Source organism: Phoca vitulina, unplaced genomic scaffold (assembly GCF_004348235.1).
Source record: "Phoca vitulina isolate PV1807 unplaced genomic scaffold, GSC_HSeal_1.0 scaffold48, whole genome shotgun sequence".
Lineage (NCBI taxonomy): Eukaryota > Metazoa > Chordata > Mammalia > Carnivora > Phocidae > Phoca > Phoca vitulina.
In genome coordinates this window covers 10549879-10571362 of record NW_022589751.1, presented here as the reverse complement: position 1 = coordinate 10571362, position 21484 = coordinate 10549879, and the positions used below count along the sequence as shown (strand labels likewise).

The following is a 21484-nucleotide window of genomic DNA, read 5'->3' as shown; positions in this document are numbered from 1 at the left end:
ATGATAATACGAACTGAAGTCATAAATTACTATTAAGTAGTGGAGCCTGGATTCAAAACTTGATCTAACTCCAAAGCTTAGGTTATTTCCACAATACCATATAGTCTCTCGAGAGTGTGCCTTAGGGACATAGGACAATCAACAAAATGTTTTTATTCAGAACTATTCAACACAGTCATTATTAACTGAGCATATCTACTACATACACTTAGATGCTACAGCTGAGAATGAGTCTACCTTCCAAAACTTCTCTAAGTAAAAAAAGCCAATGAACAAAAGTGTTTAAAACAAAGGAGAAAAACATATTATATAGCACACAAAGTAAATTTTAATGAAGTGACTTTTGTCATAGCCTTGTATAAAAGTCTACAGTGAAAAAATAGTTATCTTGCTGATTCATAACTAAAAGTAAGAATGAGGGGTGCCCGTGTGGCAGTCCTACTCTTGGTTTCAGCTCAGGTCGTGATTTCAGGGTCGTGAGATGGAGCCCTATGTCAGGCTCCGTGCTGAGTATGGTGGAGCCTGCTTAAGATTCTCTCTCTTGCAAATAAATAAATAAATCTTTAAAAAATAAATAAATAAAAGAAAGAATGAAATTGGCAAGGCAGAGCCAGAGGATACCACATCAAAGAAAGTGAAGGAAGCATTTCCTAAGTATCTGAGTCTGCAGATACCTTCTAGTCAACACCCATTTGTAGGAACTAAAAATAAACATTTCAATTCTTAAACCTAAGATTTTGCTTTGACCAACAAATCAGTTTTCTCTATTAGACTTTCCTTCTTGGTTTCTCTAAACTCTCACTCCTTGCAAATGCGCATACACCAATGTCACTAAGAGTTTTCACCTTCAAAAAATGAGGTCACCAAGCCTTCTGGAACCTACCCACTAAGCTAACTTTTAGAGTTGAAGAGTCTGACTTAAAAAAAAAAAAGGCAGGGGTGAGGGGAACGACAAAAAATGCTCTACAAAACTCTGTCCTAGTCAACAGTTAATATCTAAATCATAAACATAATTATTCTACTACAAGTTACAATGTGCAGACAGAAAACCACATTCTTACTACAGGTTACAAGTAAAACACCAGTCCAAAGCACATCCTGACAACAACCTTTTCACAACGGCATCTGGAAACCTCTAAAAGCAAAAAATGACATAATATAATCTTTATATAAAGTTCAATTGCTAAAAAACACCCTGCAATCTGAGTACTTCTATTTACAGTATTTTTGGGTTTAAGATAGCTACCTCATTTTACAGGGAAAAAAAAAGAGAGAATCTCAAGAAATACATAATCTAAAATTATCATTTTTGATCATCATCATAGTCAACAATTACAATAGCAGTAAAATAACGAGCACTTACTCCAGGAACTACTAAACTCCTTATACTCAATCTCATTTAATCCTTATAGACACCTTGTAAGGTAAATGTTATTATATCTATTTTAGAGACTAGTAAACAGGCTTAGAGAGGTCAACTAATCTGCCAAAAGTCAAAGCAGAAGTCACAGAACCAGAAGTTGAACACAATTTGTTCAATTTTGTACATTCAACTAATTCACTATACCGCCATCCTGTTTTTTGAACCGCATTTAAGCATTTTTCAACCAATGATTTCAGTATAAATACAGGATTACCTAATTACTACACCTTCAAACCCGTAAAAAATTGATTGTAAAATCCCATTCTCAATAAGGGGGAAATAAGACAAAAAGCCACCTGCTTAGAGTCTCAGATCTTAATTGCCAGAAGACTAGGATGGGGGCTATTTATATTCTGAATTCTAACTATGAGGAAACAGAGTTCTAGCACATATACCTAGGATACGTGAAGGTAAACCCAATATTTCAGCTAGTATGCACACAAGGTTAGTGGGATTGTGTTAGAGCTAGATTTAGCACCAGCTGTATCTGAAAAGGGGGAAAAAACACAAGACCTGCTGGAGACAGGCATTAGGTTAGCACCACAACTGAGGAACATTAAGTGCTGAGATACTTGTACTTGTGTAATGAAGGAAGGTTGTAACAGAGCAAAAGGGGTAGACAGGTGGGTATGTTAGGGGAAGGGAAGTGTCCAAATTCTGGGGGACCTTAAAATCCAGATGAAGTTTAAAACTGACTCCACAGGTGCTAGAGCCTTCATGTCACCTCTTCAACAGGAACATGGCTTAAGAATGTTTGTATGGCTTGTACTCCTTTCCTAAGACACTTCCACCTATTTATTAACTCATTTGATTTTCACAAAGACCGTGGTCATATTTATAATCGAGTTCATAAAGACAGAAATGCGGTTTTAAACTACAACTGACCTACACTCAAGACAGAAGGATAGTGAGGTTGTATCTGATACATGCTTTCTCACATATATCACATCTGTTGAACTCCCCAACACTGAAAGGCAGGCAGGCCAAAGACTATTATCCCCATTTTTCAGATACAGAAACCGAGGCTGCAGTAAACGGGCTACAAAAGATCACAAGCCCAGCAAGTGGCAGACCTGAGACTCCTAGGACATTAGACTACAAATCCTATGCTTCTTCCCTTTCTCAACTCTGAGAGGCGGCTTTATTGATAAAGAAAACTTTTAATAATCGGACTTGGGGTTTTCCGAGGGCCGCCCAAGAAAACCAGGAAGTACATCCTCCCGTAGGGACAGCTCACTCCCAACCCACAGCCCATAGCCCGGGGCCCCCGGCCAGCCGAGCGGACTCACTCGAAAGGCTCGCAGCCCGGAAACCGCCAGCCGCCCCGGGGTCTTCTCGGTGGTCTACAGCCCCATACCCCCGAGGGGGGGGTTCCCTCCACGGACCCGCTCAGTACCTGTTGAAACCCGGGGAAGAAATGTCCTCTCCACAGAGAGTACTTGGGAAGAGGGCCCAAAGCGGGCACGCAGCCCCTAAGACAGCAAAAGGGCCTCGGAAGAACCCCGCAACCCAGGGCCCGCAAGGTCGAAGGGCGGCAGCCTCCCAGTAACCTCCGCCCGAGGCGGAGACCCGCCCCTCGCATCACGTGAGGGAAAAGAAATACCGGTAACAAACAAAAGGGGAAAGGAAGTCTTGTCCAGAGTGGGGAGAAGTGGGAGCGACCAGCCCGGCTAGGGGTGTGGAGGGAGGGAGGGACAAGGACGCGGGATCGCTAGTTACCGGGGGCGCCGTCGCTCTCTGCTTCCGCCGCCTCCTCGAAGCTCTTACTCTTCCGCTCGCGCCGCTGGGGCGCGCGCCAGGCCTCAACTCCACCCCCTTTCGCGCCGCGGGGCCTTCTGGGGACTGTAGTCCCTCCAGGCCGGTGCTGCGCGGGCTACTTCCCGGTCACGTGGGGGGAGGGTTGGCAAAAACTGCGAGGACGGGAAGATGTTTGTGCTCCTGTCTGCCCACTCTCCCCGCTTCTTCTCAGCTATAAACGTGCTCAGACCGCCTCTCTTCTCGCTCGGTCACACCATCCCTCCTTTTCCTTTCACAGCCAAGTTTTTTTAAAAAGGCAATCTAACTCGTCTCCGCTTCTTGCTGCGTGCTCTGCCCTGCAGGTTCTGCCCCCCAGAAAATGCCCTTGTTGCCAATCATTATCCTCATTGCCAGACTCACGGAAGGAATTTTCAGGTCTTCTAACTTAACCTCTAGGCACCATTTGAGGCTGTTGGACATTCTTTATCACTTACTTTCTATGTTACTACCTGCATTTTCCTTCTTCTCAGGCCATCCTCAGTCTCCTTCAAGATTTCTTTTTTTAACCCATCTCTTAAATATTAGTGTTCTCCAGAGTTCTTGGCAATGGAATGAAGGTTGGGGGGGGGGGAAGGCTGAGCGCCACATTTGTATTCCCAACTTCATAGAGGACCCCTCCTCATCCATGTCCCACAGGCATCTCAAATGTAGCAATTTGACAAGGGAACAACCCTCTACCCCCCATTCACTAATAGTCACTCCAACCTCCAACCTAGATTCCTCCTTCTCTCACTTCCTCTTCCACCCATGCCCAAATGGTCACCGAATCTTACAGAGTCTATTTCCCAAGCATCTCTTAGATCTGTTCTCTCTTCACACCCGCTGCCAGTGATTTAACTCAGACCTGCATCATTTCTTGCATTGGCTTCCTTACAGGTCTCAGCATCTCAGCACCTCTGTGTAGTCCTCCCTACTGCCATCTGGGCCATTTGTGCAAATGGCAGATTTAATCATGTCATACTTTTGGTAATATCCTTTAAAGAATTCACTCGATTGGATTTGGGGAGAGGTGTGGAGGTGAATCCCTTAGGCAGCTTTTACAAAACAAGAATGCCAGACCCACTACTCCCCCACCATCCCCATCCCATATTGTGGTTAGGAGGTTCAGAGAAGGGAGACTTATTTTAGGGTAGGTGGGCATAGGCAAATTTTAAAGGTTCCCCAGGTGATTGACTCATTAAACAAGGTTTTTTTTTTTATTGCCTACTGTACACTAGGCATTGTGCTGGGCACTGAGAAAAGACTAGTGAACGAGATGATCCCTGCCCTCATGGAGTTTACATTCTCTTGAAAGAGACAGATATTAATCAAATGATTACATACCAAAAAACAAAACCAACAATAATAAACAAAGCCCGCAATTACCAGCTCTGATAAGAATTATGCAGGAAAAGCAACCAATCCCTTTCCCTTCCCCTCTGCCACCGCCTCCAGCCCAGGGTGGGAATCAGCATATGCTCCTGGGTCTGTCAAACTAAACCTGTTCAGGAGCTAATCTCCTCCCACTCCCTCCCACATACATCTAGACTTACTAGACTCCTGGATTGCACTTGCACTCTCACCTTTGCAAAAGCTGTTCCTCTATTCTGAAAACCCTTCCCCTTCACCCTTTACTAGTTTCTATCCTGTCTAATTCTCCTCTGTTGGACTAAAAACAAACCCAATAGAACACCAGCACATGGAAGGATTTTCTGAGGATTGTGCTGAGTCAGCTGATAACTCCCAGGCAAGCAGAGGGGAAGTTGAATGTGGGCTACTGGGAGCAGGGCTACATTAGCCAGTTTAGAAGCACAGGACTCTGAAAAACAAACTGAGGGTTCTAGAGGGGAGGGAGGTGGGGGGATGGGTTGGCCTGGTGATGGGTATTAAAGAGGGCATGTTCTACATGGAGCACTGGGTGTTATGCACAAACAATGAATCATGGAACACTACATCAAAAACTAATGATGTAATGTATGGTGATTAACATAACAATAAAAAATTAAAAAAAATAAAAATAAAATAAACTCATAGAAGCAGGAAAAAAAAAAAAGCACAGGGCCTGAGCCAACATACCCATCCTTCACAACACAGATCAAGTGTTGCCTCCTCCAGGAAGGCTTTGCTGAGCTCCCCCAAGAAAAACTACTGCCTCTTTCCTGGGTATTCATTGCACCCATGCCGACCTCTCTTCCAGTGAAATGCTAGACCCGGGTCACACCAGGTTTGAAGAGCCAACTGTTAAATACTAAGGAATTTTGCAAGTCAGTTTCTAAACCATTGGTAGCTTGAAATCAGCTGTGATGGGAGTATTTACGCCACCATGGAAATAAGCAAATGACAAATCATGGCCTTTGGGGGGTTTTTTGGAGAGTCAGTTTGCCAGCACATCACTGCCTTTATCATCTCATGCATCCTACATTGTTATGTGGTGATGACTCCCCTATTAGATGAATTCCTTGTAACAAATTCATTTAGCAAATATTTATTGTTATTTATTACTATGCACCAGAGACTAGCAAGATGCTGAAGGGATATACAGTGGAGAACAAAAAAGCATAGTCCCTACTGTGAAGGAGTTTGCAATCTAGCAGATAAGACAGAAAATAAAGACCTCGATACCTACAAATTGAGCTGGGCTGCTTTGTGACAGAGTGTCCTGGCAATGAAGGGTACAAGACAGAGAACACGACACTACTTTGACAAGGTGGTCCAAGAAGGCCTCCCTGAGGAGATGACCATTTCCACTGAGTACCAGAGGGTGAGAAAGAGATGGTCAAGGGGAAAAGTGTTCCAGCCAAAGGGATACAAAAGAAAGGTAGGCTGTTTGAAGGACAGAATTGTCAGTTTTGGTGGGATGGTATGATGATTAATTGTGTCAAATTGACTGGGCCACAGGGTGCCTAGATTCAACATTATTTTGGGTGTGTCTTCAAGGATGTTTCTGGTAGAGATGAGCATTTGAATTGGTGGACTCAGTAAAGTAGATTATTCCCCCCTCCAGTGTGGTGGGACATCATCACATCTGCTAAATCCCTGAATAAAACAAAAATCAGGGGAAGGGAAGATTCATTCTCTTCTTGCCTATCTGTTGAGCTGAGACATTGGTCTGTTGGTCTTCTCCTGTCCTTGGACTGGGATTCACATCACTGGCTCCCCTGGTTCTCAGGCCTTCGGACTCAGACTAGAATTACACCACTGACTTTCCTGGGTCTCCAGCTTGCAGAGGGAAGACTGTGAGACTTCTCAGTCTCTACAATCACATGAACCAAGTCCTCACAATATAAAAAATGTATAAGTCTCATACACGCACACACACACACACACAAACAGGAGATAGATACAGAGATAGAGATAGATTGATAGATCAATCGATCAATTGATAGATAGATATCCTATTGGTTCCTATTTCTCTGGAGAACCCTGACAAATTCAGACAGTGTGGGTTTAGTGATGCAGATGACAAGAAGAGGTAATTAGAACCAGGTGTGCATAGCCCTGAGGCCACAGTAAGGACCCTGGATTAAATTATAGCCACCAAAAGGTTTAAACAAGGGAATGATGTTATCCGATTTACATTTTGATATGATCACTCTTGGTTTTGTTTGGAGGACCACAGTAGAAGTGGGAGCACATTTGTGGCTGTAGTCAAGGTAAGAAATGATGAAACAAAGTGCCGGACGTGAAACAAAATGGGTGGATTTAACAGGTATTTTGCAGACTGAGTCTACAGGACTTGCTATAGATTGAAGGTAGGGGACAATGGGCTGGTGAAGGCAAAGAGGACGCAGGGACAGAGGTTGTTCATATTCATTTCCATATAACTCAACCCCTAGAATAGCGCCTGGCACATAATAGGTGTTCAATAACTGTGTGTTAAACAATTTTATCCATTCTACGTGCTAAGCCCTGTGCTCTATCAATGCCACATCTCTTCGTATAGGGCCTCCAATAGCCCAGATAGTACCTCTGTGCAAATTAGAAAGGGAAAAAAAAAAAAAACGCCCCTTCCTCTAGGTGGACACAGCCCATCACCAGGGTGCACAGATTGATGAACGAAGCAGAGACTACATTTCAGCCCCCACTTATTCCCTCAGCTGGCACCCCTGTGCTGGGTACTGTCTGCACAACCACATATGGTTTCCCTGGCTTAACATCCCTGGGAGATGGTTTTGTGGCATTAAGCCCAGTATTCCTGGGGAGAATTTGGGGTCAAGAGAACCGGAGCTGCTGCTGTGACTGAGATTCAAATCTTTGCCCTCTGAATCCCTGTGGGCTCTTTAGCCTTGGAGCCACATTGTCTCTCCCAAATCACTCAGCCCATCAATAAAAGGCTAACTTCAAAATGGTGACTTTGCATCCTTGAGTTTCTCATTGGTCTCAGTTACTATTGTTAGAGTATTTCACATTTACATAGTATCCAATATGTGCTTGATGCCTTACAAAATACAATAAAGGAACATGAAACCAGAGGACCTTGATTTTTTTTTTTAATAAACAGAATAAATAAGGAATGGCTGGTTTAAAGGGCCCTTAGCTCTTGGATTAAAATGAGCCCTGGTGTATTGGTTTAAGGTGATGCTGCAAACAATACAGAGAACAGGCATGACCCTGGGCAAGCTGTTTTTCCTCTGCACCCCCTGAGCAGAAGAGGGAGAATGCTGGAGCAGCTGGCTTCAGAAATGCAAACTAGGGAGGGGGTCAAGGACCTAGGAAGAGAAGGAAACACGGGAGAAGACAAAAGGGCCCTCCCTTTAGTAAATAATAGCACTTAACACTTAACAAGAGCTTGCTGTGTACCAGGAGCTGTGCTAAGCCCTTTACCTGTCCGATCTGAGGCAGTGCTCACACTAACCCTACAAGGTGCCATCTGTTACTACTGTTAGGCAGGAAGCTAGGCATGAGCAACAGGAGGGTGGACCTTAGACATCCTGATGGAGGGCCCCAGCCAAGAACCGCCTCGGGACCAGCCCATTACACCCATCTAGCAGTCAGTTTGCAGGTGCAGTATCCCAGCAGAGGAAGAGTTAATTTTGTTGTGCTTCTTGCACTGGTGCAGAAGCCCCCCCTCCCCCAACTTGTTCTTATTTGACCTATGTCTCTAGAATAGAAATAATGTTGCGGTTTCCTACTCCCTGCAGGTATTTTGAATACATCTTGGGAAAGGACAAAGGTCGTTGGCTAATCATTATGGAATCCAGGCCTGTCACTCAAGATGTTGCCACCCTGGGACCCACCCAAAAGAAAATATTGATGTAAGCCCACATCCCCACCCCCCAGAGGTTCCCAGGCCTTTGTCTCTCTTGATTGGCCCGCTCCTCTCTTGAAGTGGACTTCAACAAAACTTTGCTCTGCTTTGCTTTCGTTTTGCTGTCCTGTGATTCTTTACTGTGGCGGCGAAAAGAACCAAGGCTTCTTTCCTTTCCCATCTCACTCTGGGTAACAGCACCATCATCTTAACGCTGGAGGAAGCTGAGGCCCAAAGCTATGCAGCTAATATGTGACAAACCTGAGGTTTAAACCAAGGCAATCTGGCGCTGGAGTCTGAGCTCTGAACCACTAACTTACACTGCCTCTCAGACAGTGTTCCTGATGCCAGGTCCCTTGTTTTAGTAGCATGACCCTTTGCAGTCCTCAGATAACTAGTAGGATATCTGGTTCTCAGACTCAGGGATTCCACATTGCCTATCTGCTCCGTGATTAGGGCATGGTCATCTCCAGCCTAGCTTCAAAATGGACAGTTTGAACAAGGCATGTGTAAAAAAATACAAAAACAAAAAACAAAAAAAACAACCTCTCCTGGGGGACATTTTACAATCTCCCTAGAGTTTCAATATCCTCCCAATATAAAACCATAATTACCCATATGGTATGGAAGATGGAGGAGGAAATGTTCTCGGGAGAGAGGGACTAAATAAACCTACCCCTTGGAGGTGTGGGCCCTGATTGCTACCCCCTAACTTGAAAATTCTCTCCTTTTGTGACTTTCAGCCAATAAGCACAGAAGGATCCAAACTTTATTGGGCTTTTGGGTCCTCGGATCCTTCCTTTGTGACTAGCGTCAGTAAATGCTGCGTACTATCTAGAACTGTATGGGTACTAAGCATCAACTGGAGCAAAATAAGACTTTTTAGGACAATAGGAGGGCAGGGTATCAACAGTCAGCTCCCATTTAATTCATCAGAAAAAGCAGAGCAGAGAACTCTGACACACAGTACGGACTCCAGACCCCCAGAGCCGAAGTTAGGAGTGCAGAAAACTCTCCTTCAACTCTTCAACTCTGATTGAAGCCACCTTACAAAAGGCGTGGTAGCAATTATCATTTTGGTGGCCTCTCTGGGCTGTGAGGTCACAGAATCTGATGCTATTTTCCAGCTGTGAGCTGTGCCAGCCGTCCTGCCACACACACACACACACCACCCCTTCACAATTAGCTCTCCAGCACCAGGGCTATTCTTTTTTTTTTTTTTTTTAAAGATTTTATTTATTTATTTTGACAGAGAGAGACACAGCGAGAGAGGGAACACAAGCAGGGGGAGTGGGAGAGGGAGAAGCAGGCTTCCCGCGGAGCAGGGAGCCCGATGCGGGGCTCGATCCCAGGACCCTGGGATCATGACCTGAGCCGAAGGCAGACACTTAACGACTGAGCCACCCAGGCGCCCCCCACCAGGGCTATTCTATCTGCCCCTTGACCTCAAGGTTTGTATGGCTAAACTCTCCAACCCCACAGTACCCGCTTGGAGGGAAGGGCCTGGTGATGGAATGCTCATCCTGATCTGAGAACAACTTGACTACTCAGAGCTATAACTGAGGCATAGTCTAGTAAATTCTGTCCCTTAGAATTTCTACCATTAGACAACATAGAACCTTAGATGATTCACCAAGTCTCAATTTCATCATCTGTAAAATGGAGACCCACCAAAGCCATCTACCTCATTGGTTAATCATGAGGATTAAATCATAAGATGGATGGGAATGGTTTGGGCTAAACAAGGAGAGGGGGCATGCACAGTACACAAGGTTGTGCTCATAAGGGACAGAGATGAGTAGGGAACAAATTGATTTTTTAAATTTCAAAGCTAATTATTTTTTTCCTTAAGAGACTGGTAGAGGCACAGTGTTCCTTCTTCAGTTTCCTTCCTAGTCCCAAACTATTTTCCATGGCCCCATATCACTCAAAAAGTTGTGATTCCTTGTCAACAGCACCCAGCACAGTGCCTTACTTACAGTACAAACCTGATGAGTATTTGTTAAACAAATCATCTTTTCTACTCAACAGCAGAACAGCAAGAATTTGGCTAGACATGTCACAAAGAGTTATATTCTCAGGGATATCCTAGAATTCATAATCCAGTCGTCCATCTAGGGCAACAGGACCGAAACTGGCCCACTTAAGTCAAGAAGCCCAACTCCAGGCAGACGGAACTTCCTGTTACTCTCCAAACATCCATGTTATTCACCTCCCCTTTCCTTTGCCCATGCTGCGCCCTGGGCCTCAAGTGCCCATTCTCTCCTTCCTCGGCCTCCATCAGGATCCAACCCACATCACCTCCACAAAACTTCTCTAGACCAACGAGTCACTTCTGCATCCTCCCCCCGTGCGCTCTCATCATCCTTGGTTGTAATTATTTAAGTGTGTCACTATCCGACCAGAGTGAGTGCCATAATTAAGCACAATGCATGGCACATGGGTCCCACATTCATTTATTGGATGAACTGGTTTCTCTGTCCTTTTAGGCTGGGAGTGGGAATCCAAGGGTAAAACCAGGGGAAATCAAGTAACCAACAACTTTAGTTTACACTCTCATTCCTCGAGAACACTGTAGCTGACAGCTTCCCACCCCCAATTCTTTTACCTCCAGAGAGAATCTTGCAAAGCATATGATGAATTGCCTGGGAGTAAGCCGAACTTCTCAAAGAGTAATTCTGCTTAACCAGGTCCCTCTTACCCACCCTCAGGCTGGTTCATCATAGTTAAAGGGCTCTGAAATAGAAGAGCCTGGTTTTAAATCCTAGCTCCAGCAATTACTAGCTGTGCAACTTTAAGCAAGTTCCTTGATCCTTCTTTGCCTCAGTTTTTTGATGCATACAATGATAATAATAGTAGTGACATCACAGAAGGTGGACAGGGGTTGTGGGAACTAAATGATACATACAAAGCCTTTGGCACATCATAAGGGCTCCATAAGCAGTAGCTGGTTTGTAAGCAATCCACTCTTAAGGATGGCAAACCCATTCCATTTAAACCTTCAGAAGGCTGGCTTTGTTCCAAGATATCCCGGGCAGGGCGGGGGTGTTGGGGCCACTCTGGAGTTCTGTTTGGAGGCTGAGACAACTGGTGTCATCGACCTTTGGTTCTAATCTGGATCCATCACTCACCAGTCATGGCCCTAGCCTGAGTAGCTGACTCTCCCAAAGCCTGATGTCCCCAGCAGGGCTAGCAGTACTGAGCTGTCTCACAAGGGGGTGCTGAAAAGATCAATTTGTGTTAGCAAAGTGCTTTGGAAATGTAACATGCTAAATATTAATGGGTACCTCTGAGTGTCGGGAAATGTGCAACCTGAACTCTGCTCAGGGCAAGCTGAAGGTGGGGAGAGCAATTCTGGGCAGCCGATTGCCACATCCTTGGTCTAATTGGGAGGTGGTGCTGATGAAGGAGGGAGTGCAGTGAGCATCAGGGTGCTGGCCAAGGCCGTGGGATGGCAGCTCTGGACGGAAGGATGTTCTGAGGAAGCACCTAACTACAAAGAGAGGAGGGGTAGGTTTGGGGCAAACCCAGAAAAGTCCTCGGGCTTTCTTTACAAAAAGCAAACACAAGCTCACTGCTTGCTCTTCTCTATTTCATTCCCCAGTTCTGGAGAGGACAGCACCGTGAGAATGTCAGCTATCTCAGTTCTTGTCCTGCTCTCAACCACCCCAAACCCCATGGGTAGGGTGATAAGTAGGAATTGTTTTAACCTTAGCCAGAACTCTCAATCCAAAATCTTTAGTGTAGTCCTACCTCAGGGACTCTGCCTGCGCCATTGCCACACAGCTCTGGCGTGAGGTATCCCTTCAGGCACTGCTCAGCTGTCTCTTCTTCCAGAAAGACTTCTTGGACCCAATCCGGTTGATCTGGGAGCTCCTCTCTGGGGCTCTGGTAGTGGCCTGTGCTCAGCTAATAGACCCTGTCAGTGCCCACGTCTATCCTCTCGGCACCATCATTTCCTACACACCCATGACTTTCTACTGCCAACAGCCATGCATGCGCTCCACCAGGGGGCAAGGCATGCCAGAAGGGGGGAGGTATGGGGCCAACACCCCAGATTCTTACCCTCTGATGGGACGACATTGAGACAGCCTCTACACTAGCTCTGAGAAATCCCAAAGGGACTGAGCCCCAGCTGTCCACAGCAATAACCTGCTCATCAACACACACCCCACACTGACTCCCTCTCCTCCTCTGTCTCAGCAGCTCACCCTTTTCCTGGTACTTTTAGGGATCACCGCCGGGGACTGCCACCCAACCGGGTACCCTGTCCTTACGCCACTATGTGAGCATTACCTGTTTGTGCCTCTCTTTCTCACTAGATGTAAGTGACTTAAGAGAAGAGACTGTTCTGCTTCATCTTTTTATCCTCAATGTTTTGTACTGTGCCTGGAACAGAAGTGCTCAGTAAATATTTGTTGAATGAATGAACGAGTCAAGGATTGGGTCAAAGGATGATACCAATAATATTGTCCAGCACTTACTAAGCTCTTCCTTCACTAGTCTCAGTATCAAAAGCAAGGAATTCTGTCTCAGGGCTTAGAAAGAAAACAAATACCTATAATAACTGAACTGACCAGATGTGGCCAAACCTTGCTTACACACCCTCGCAGTTAGCTCCCATCCCAGGCGGGCTGCTCCCTGGAGCCTTGCATGTCTCCCACAGCTCTGGCCTCTGGGAATTCATCACATTGGGTAGGACAGCAGCTTCTGCTGTATATAACAGCAAATGCTTCTTTCTCCTCATGCCAACTCCTCAGGCCTCCTCTCTCTCTTCTGTTCTTTGCATTAAAAAAAAACTGGCTGACTATTTTTCGTGAATTTTCTGCAGTGTTGCCTTTCTTCCTGACTTTTTTACTTTCTCAGTGCTAAAAGAAAGGAAAGAACATGAATCTGTAAGAATAGTGTCCAAAAAAACTGAAGCTAGGGAAGGAGCCAGTTCTCCAGGAAAAGCTAAAAAGAGCCAAAAGGACACAATCGCCCTGTTTGGAGGAGAACAGCAAGAAAAGGCAACACCCACTGGTGGAAAATTCGGGATGTATGGGTAGTAGAGGTGAGGAGGTCAAGCTATTCCACGTCCTTCTCCAGTCTTTATGAAGGTGTTCAAACTAGGAATCGTATGATAATCAATATAAGAATGTATAGAATCCCAAAAGAAGGAAAACCCCTAAGCAATGTACAGCAAGGTCATATACAAATTCAACTATTGGCATTTGGGGAAAGAGAGAAACAGAGAGACCAAGAGAAAATGAGCAAGCAATTACAATTCAAAGAGTCTAGCACATTCTACCTGCCTCTGCAGTCACTGAACCCATGTCCCAGTTGGAACATGAGATGGAAGATAATAAAATAATTGTTGATATTAACTGAACTACTTACTATATGCCAGGTGCTGGTCCAAGGACCTTACATACATGAGTAAACTCTGTCCTCAGTGTAACCCTATGAGGCAGGTGCTGTTATTATCCCATTTCACAGATGAAGAAACTAATGCATAGATACGTTGAGTAACTTGCCTATAGTCATATAGCAAGTAAGTAAGTGATGGAGCCAGGGTTCAAAATGAGACAGTCCGGTTCCAGCACTCACTAGCATCAGCTCCCAAATGCCCCCTATAGGAAAAGCATCTAGCCAGCTAAGAGTGATTTGGGTGCTCAGAGATCCATATTCTCCATACTGCAGGGCTCCTAATGCAGACAAACCAATTTCTTGGGTGCAGAACTAAAGAATCAGTGATTTGTTGCAATGCTCAGGATATTCAAGGGAACTTCCCATGATATGTCACTTTTAGCTTTCTCTGCTGACTTGAGAATGTAACCCTCATGCTAGATGTGAATTCTCTGTGCATGTGATTTGTCTGGGTCCCTAGGCCTACGTGGAAAACCTCCCAGACAGCTGAAAGAATTTGCAGATCTCAGAACCACTGTCAAAATCTTTGAGAAATCATGAAAAGTAGGACACACAACACTATTTCAAATGAGAAACTATTTGGGCTCATTTTCAAAGAGATTGAACTTGTTTCTGGAAACTATAATCAAGTACACTGGTTATTAGTATCAACTGCTGCTAGTTTTTTAGAAGAAGTTATCCAGAAGATCGACTCATTCACTCACTCCACAAATATTTATTTGGTACCTGTTACATGTCAGGCCCTGTTTGTCGCACTAGGGATGCAGCAGGAACAGAACAGATAAAACCCATGTCTTCCTAAAGCTTATATTCCACTAGGAGACTGCCAATTACTAAATAAACATAAGGATAATTTCAGGTGGTAATAAATGTTATTCAGTAACTAAGGCAGGGTAGAGGGACAGCACGTGACAAGTCATGGCGGATGCTGGGTTTTAAGTCTCTCAGCACAACTGATAATGGAACAGAGATTGGATGAAGTGAGGAAGCAAGCCACAGGGAGGCCTAGGGGAATGCACACAGGTGAGAGCCCTCAGACAGGAACCTGGTGGGTTCAGGGCACAGCAAGGCGGTCAGAGTGACCAGAGAGAAAAGTGCAAGGGTTCATGTGAGTCGGGAGAGGTGGCCAGGTGCCAGGCCATGCAGGGTCCTGTAGGTCACGGTGAGGACCTCAGCTTCACTTCCAAAACAGCGCTAGAGCCTTCACTATAGGAAGCCATGGAGGGTTTTGAGCAGGACAGTAACGTGATCCTATTTGGTTTTTAAAGAGAGAACTCTGGCTGCTGTGTAGACACAAGGACAAGCCATCTCTGCTCTTCTGATTGGAAGCAACTAGCTTTTCCTCTGTGCTTCCACAATATCTAGCCCATGTTTGGCTAGTAACCTTGGGGTGTGAGTGTGTGTGTCCTCCCCTGCCCCCACAAGAGTGGCATTTCCTGGGAGACAAAAATCTGAGTTTGCTTGTCCTCGTTCCTCCACCCTGATTGCCCCTCTGGAGCACTCATGTTTGCTGGCACGCATACACCCATGTGCACACAATGCCTAGAATATGGCTGAGCAAATGAAACTCTCAATAACTCTGAAAAATTATTAACAGTCCAAGGAAGCAGGTTTCAACTGAAAAGGAGGAACTTTTGAACAGAGGAGTCAAAAATGTAACAGCCTGCCTTCAAAAATCACAAAGTTTTCTCTAGAGAAAACCTCCGTCATTTGCAGGGCATGATATAACCTGGAGATTTAAATCATAAGATGGGGGGGGTGTGCCTTTTTAAGCATCTTTGGAACTCTGAGTTTTTATAATTCTAAGAATAATCGTTAAATCATGAAGATTAACAGGAGTTGGTCCGTAAGAGTCTACATGATTTACCCCCAACAAGTTGTGCCTGGAGACACCTTGATGCACCTTGTCAACGTGGTGAACTCCTTTTCATCTATCAAGACTTTTACCTAAATGTCCCTCTGTGTTGGTTTGTACTCTGTGTGTATTCCGGGCACCACAATCTGAGAGGAAGGTAGACAAACTGGGGCATGACCACAGGAGGGTAACCCGAGAATAAGAGGTCTGAAAGCCAGAATCTATAAGAAACAGCTAGAAGCACTTAGAAGAGTTCCTCTAGAAAAACACAAACACAGGAACAAGACGAAGGAGGGAGGGAGGAGCTACGGAAGGCACAAGCATCTTCAGGTGGTGGAAGGGCTGTCAGGTCCCAAGGGAGAACAATACTGTGTGCGGTCCATAAGGCAAGTCTAGGGCCAGTGGGAAGAATTACAAGGAGGCTGATTCGGGAACTGCTTAAAGAAGCCCCTTCTCAACACCTAACCAAGGCCTTTCCTGCAGTAAGAACACAGTGTGTTTTAAGTGAATTTGAGGTTTAACAATTTGAGCTCTTCAACAACCAAAGAGGCTCCCAAAGCCTCTAGAGCAGCCCGCCAGAAAGCTGTAGAGGGGAGACCTGCTGGAATGATGTTAGGCTGAATTAAATCAGGGGAGGTGAAAAGCTCTCACATTAAGTCCCAGCCGTGAAGGTTTGGCACTGGTTGCCTCCAGCCCTGGGGAGAACATCTTGGGGCTACATCTCTGCTCAGCAAGCATGGATGTCAGTGGGCAGGGTCTGCTGTGGGGCAAGGAGTAGGGAATGGCAGCAAGCATGGCAGCCCAAATATCAAAGGACTCTTCTGACCCTTCAATCATATGTTCCTCTGTTGCCAGATGCTCGTATATCCGGTGGCCCTGGTACCATTGCAAGTATGAAATTCAATACAGTGTCTTCCAGTCTTGCAAACAGGTACACATTGTTGTATTCTGCGAAGTCAGCATGAAGCCTCCATCCATGGGCCCCATGGCTTTCAGATCTGCTCAGAGACCCAGGGCAGCTGGTATTGATCCTGTTTGTTTCCTCAGAAAGAACAGTATTGATCCACCACACCGCGAAGCCTGCTCCTGGGTCGCCTGGTTCCATCAAGCAATTCCCTTGTCTTTGGCAGCCATTTCAAAGTCCCCTAGACCCTCGCCTTCTATTTGGCTCAGCCTCCAGCTAATGCTTGACTCATGCTGGGCACCACCACGCAGCCCCCAGTTGAATCAGTGTTCAGAACTACTACTTTTCCACCTTCCAACAAAGCCACATTGAACACCTGTCTCTTCGGTGCCAGGAACAGCACGGGCACATGGCATATGGCTGGCTCCAAACCTCAGTCTCTTGCAGACGACAGAGAACCAGATAAGTCACTGAGGCCGACAGAGGTGACTCTGGCAAACAAAAGTAAAATTGGGGCTGGGTGATGGCAGAGGAGGGAGGCCACGCTCTGCTGGCGGGGGGGGGGGGGGGGGGGGGGGGGGGGGGGGGGGGGGGGCGGGGATGTGAGGGAGGCTCAGAAGAGGAGGGTGGTGGGAGAACAGGAGAATGAGTCCAGATCTCTCCTAAAGTAATTAACACAATGTTATAGTTTGGAAGTCATCTCGAACCACCTGACAAGAGTTCCAAAGATTGGTCAACAAAGTGTGAAATCAGGGCCAGGGATGGACATATGGGGAGGAAGAGAAAATTTGGCATTTCCCTTCCTTCTGGATCCTCTCCCCCAAACCTGGACACACTTCCTCAGGCCCAGGAAACCATCCCTCCCTCTACCTCAGCCTACACCAGAAGAGGGCGCTCTGAGCCCTCGCGCCTCCCCCTCAAACACAGGGCTTGTCGGTTTCGGGCTCCTCGTGGGCCCCACCTCCCGTCAATGTTGCCAAGCTCCAGAACACTCAGGCTGATCTTCCGCACCATGTTCGTAGCAGCATTATTTACAGGAGCCCCCAAGTGAAAGCGACCCAAGTGTCCACAAAATGTGGTATAGACATATACAATGGAATATTGTAAGCCATAAAAAGGAAGGAAAATCTGACACACGCTACAACATGAGTGAACTTCATGTTCACATAGGCTAAGTGAAATAAGCCAGTCCCCAAAGGACAAATACTGCAGGATTTCCCTAACATGAGCATCTAGTCAAGTTCATAGAAACAGAAAGTAGAAGGGTGGTTGCCAGGGCCTGGGGACGGGACAATAGAAAGTTGTTGTTTAATGTGTACAGAGGTTCAGTTTTGCAAGACAAAAAAGTCTGGAGACTGGTTACACAACAATGTGAATGTACTTAATACTAATGAACTGTACACTTAAAATGGCAAACATGATACATTTTATACTTTGTGTATTTTACCACAATTCAATATTTTTTTTTCCTTAAGTAGGCTCCACACCCAACGTGGAGCCCAACACGGGGCTCAAACTCACAACCCCAAGATCACGACCTGAGCCGAGATCAAGAGTCAGATGCCCAACCAACTGAGCCACTCAGGCACCCCTCAACATTTAAAAAAATTTTTTTAAAGATTTTCTTTATTTATTTGAGAGAGAGAGCACAAGCAGGACAGAGGGAGAGGGAGAAGCAGGCTCCCCGCTGAGCAGGGAGCCCAATGACGGGCTCCATCCCAGGACCCCTGGATCATGATCTGAGCGGAAGGCAGATGCTTAACTGACTGAGCCACCCAGGAGCCCCCTCAATATTTTTTAAATTACGAATACAAAACGAAATGAAAAAACCCCACAAAATTCCCCCAATCTTCCCCTTGTGGGATCCCCCAGAACTGAGCACAAGCTTCTGAAGGGAGCTGGCCTTATCCATCCTTTCATCTCACTGTCTCTGATTTTGTGATTTCTGCCAGGAGACACTGGTTCAGCCAACAAAGGTGTCTTTGATATGATAATGGCATAAAGTGATACCTCTCCCAATTTGTGCACCATAACTGGAATCTTCTGGCAATCATTCTTGGAAGCCAAGGGTCATATGTAGCAGAGAGCATTTAGGAACTAGGATGGCCCATGCCGAGAGAGGTTTCGGGGGCCTCGTTGGACTGGAAGCTCTGTTAGAGAAAGCCAGTGTTTTTCACCACTCCTGTCAAAATTCAGAAAATACAGAATTAAAACCAACGCATCACCAAAGTAGTCATTAGTAGAAGTTGATCGTGCACACATCAAAAAGGCAGTTTGCAAACTGGGAGTCGTCAAACCAAAACATGGAATGGGGCCCAGGGGAATATCATTATAAAACAGCACATATAGCGAGAAAGCAGTGACTGTTTATTCTTCACAGGGATTGGTTATAATGTCAAGATTTTCTTACATGCTAGGGAAGTGGTCAGTGGTTACCCACCATGAACCTTGGGAAATAGCTTCAGTTTTGCTTATAATTTTCAGAGGCCTAAGCAAGAGATGACCCAGGTCAAGTTAGTCTTGCAAAATAAGCTAAATTGAGCTTGTTTGTATGACTCAACTGGTTTTGTCTGCTCAGGGAATTTTCAAAGCTGGTCTCCATTTAATTTTTATTTTAACAATTCTCCCCTTTTGGTCATTCTCTCAGCAGGCTGCGAGCATGACCAACAGGTAGACCACTACTCTCGGTTAACACCTCTGATGTAATCAGGTGGAAGAGTCACACATTCAGTGTTTCCCCGAGTTGAGCTGTCAGGCAACTGTCTTCGTCATTTGTGGTTATTGTTGATTTCATCCAGTCCTCTGAGCCTGATGGATACCATTTGGCACTCAAGTGGCTGCCGCCGGGCATTTAAAACCCTCAAGAGTATGTAACACACTAGAGAGATTAATATGATGACTATAAGGAGACCATGAGCCAAGGATTGAGAAATTCCCCAGAGCAGAGATTCCCCAGGAGCCAAGATTAAACCAATTAAATAACTCAAACGGGTTGTAATTTTTTTTATTTTTTTTTATTTTTTTATTTTTTTTAAAGATTTTATTTATTTATTTGAGAGAGAGAATGAGACAGAGAGAGAGAGCGTGAGATGGGGGAGGATCAGAGGGAGAAGCAGACTCCCTGCTGAGCAGGGAGCCCGATACGGGACTCGATCCCGGGACTCCAGGATCATGACCTGAGCCGAAGGCAGTCACTTAACCAACTGAGCCACCCAGGCGCCCCTGTAATTTTTTTTAAAGTTATTAATGTAGGCACAACACGATGCGTTAGCAAACACATATCCTCATGACTACTCAGGACAGGATGAACGACGTGAGGACCTTTTCTTTCAGGAGGGTCAGGCAAGCTTCCACCTCAGTTAGGCTTCGACATGATGTGAGCAATCAGGTGATTTAACGAGAGGCATTTCCGTGGGAACATAAGAAAAATGAAGGTTAATAGTTTGAGAAAATTATAAATTCAGTTTCCAAGTTTGGACAGCAGTTTGGACAGAAGATTTCTAGATGTCGGGTTCTAAGCATCTTCAGATGGAGGGCAGGCAGTGGCAATGGGACAAATTTTCCTGGTTTGCAGTGTGAATGTCTCTGCTGATCTTTCTGAGCAGCCACATAGCCACAGGCATGAAAACTGTCCGTACATGAGCTGTTGTGGTGATTTCCCTGAAGTTTACATCAAATCGTCCAGCTTCAGCTTGCTTCAGCTTCAGGAAAACGCAGTTTTAGTTTCATAGTAATTCCAAGTCCAAAGAGTGGGATATAATTGGAAACGTTAGTTTGGAGAGTTCTAGCCAAGTATTAGAGGAAACTGGAAGAATTCAGGATCCAGTCCAGTATTCAGCTAGAAAACAAAACCTCAAAGACAATTAGCAGCAATCAAATCTGATATCCACAAAGGCACGTTATTGAAACATAATTTTTCTCTCTGTAATCATCCCCATTTCTATCAAAGATAACTAAAGTAAGGCTACATTGTTTGCAAATTAAGTCTAGTTTCAATAAACTTGGCCTGATTATTGACGTAAGTGCAGCAAGATTAGTGATTGAACATATAGGCTTTTTAAAATCTGCGTTGCTAGAACTTTTCATAAGGAATCTTAGATTGGACTTTCAAAAGCTTCTCAAGGCTTGGAAGCCAAGCCAAGGACTTGTCCAATTGTGTCTTGTAACAAGAAGATTAGATTCTTTTTGAACTTATGCAAATACCTATGTTGTCATGAAAAAATATGAATATTTAATAAGAGTTTCAGAATTCTGGACGGATCAGATAGGGAGAAAAACATAAACGTTTCAAACTTTGTTGCAAAGGTACACTTTACCAAATTGCTATAAGGTATAGACAATTTATTTATTTATTTTTTTTTTTTTTTAAAGATTTTATTTATTTATTGGACAGAGAGAGACATAGTGAGAGCAGGAACACAAGCGGAGGGAGTGGTAGAGGGAGAAGCAGGCTTCCCGCGGAGCAGGGAGCCCGATGTGGGACTCGATCCCAGGACCCTGGGACCATGACCTTAGCCGAAGGCAGATGTTTAACAACTGAGCCACCCAGGTGCCCCTAAGGTATAGACAATTTAAAAAGAGGAGGGAAAAAAGCTCCTTTAAATCTGGAAAACAGGGCGCCTGGGTGGCTCAGTTGGTTAAGCGACTGCCTTCGGCTCAGGTCATGATCCTGGAGTCCCGGGATCGAGTCCCACATCGGGCTCCCTGCTCGGCAGGGAGTCTGCTTCTCCCTCTGACCCTCTCATGCTCTCTCTGTCTCATTCTCTCTCTCAAATAAATAAATAAAATCTTTAAAAAAAAAAAATAAAATAAATCTGGAAAACAATATATTAAAGAACTAGTAATGTTTTGAATGAAGTCATAAAAATT

The 21484-nt window shown here is 45.1% G+C and overlaps 1 protein-coding gene across 4 annotated transcripts in view; it reads right to left on the bottom strand.

Moving 5' to 3' along the window:
• Nucleotides 1–3230, bottom strand: part of R3HCC1L (R3H domain and coiled-coil containing 1 like) — an 85209-nt gene extending 81979 nt beyond the window's left edge. For 2 of the 4 annotated variants that reach the window (XR_004302686.1, XM_032432354.1), the window contains exon 1: nt 3143–3230. The gene's annotated coding sequence lies outside the window, so the exon portion shown is untranslated. The other 2 variants (XM_032432355.1, XM_032432357.1) reach the window with 2 other exon arrangements.
• Nucleotides 3231–21484: the final 18254 nt, after the last annotated feature.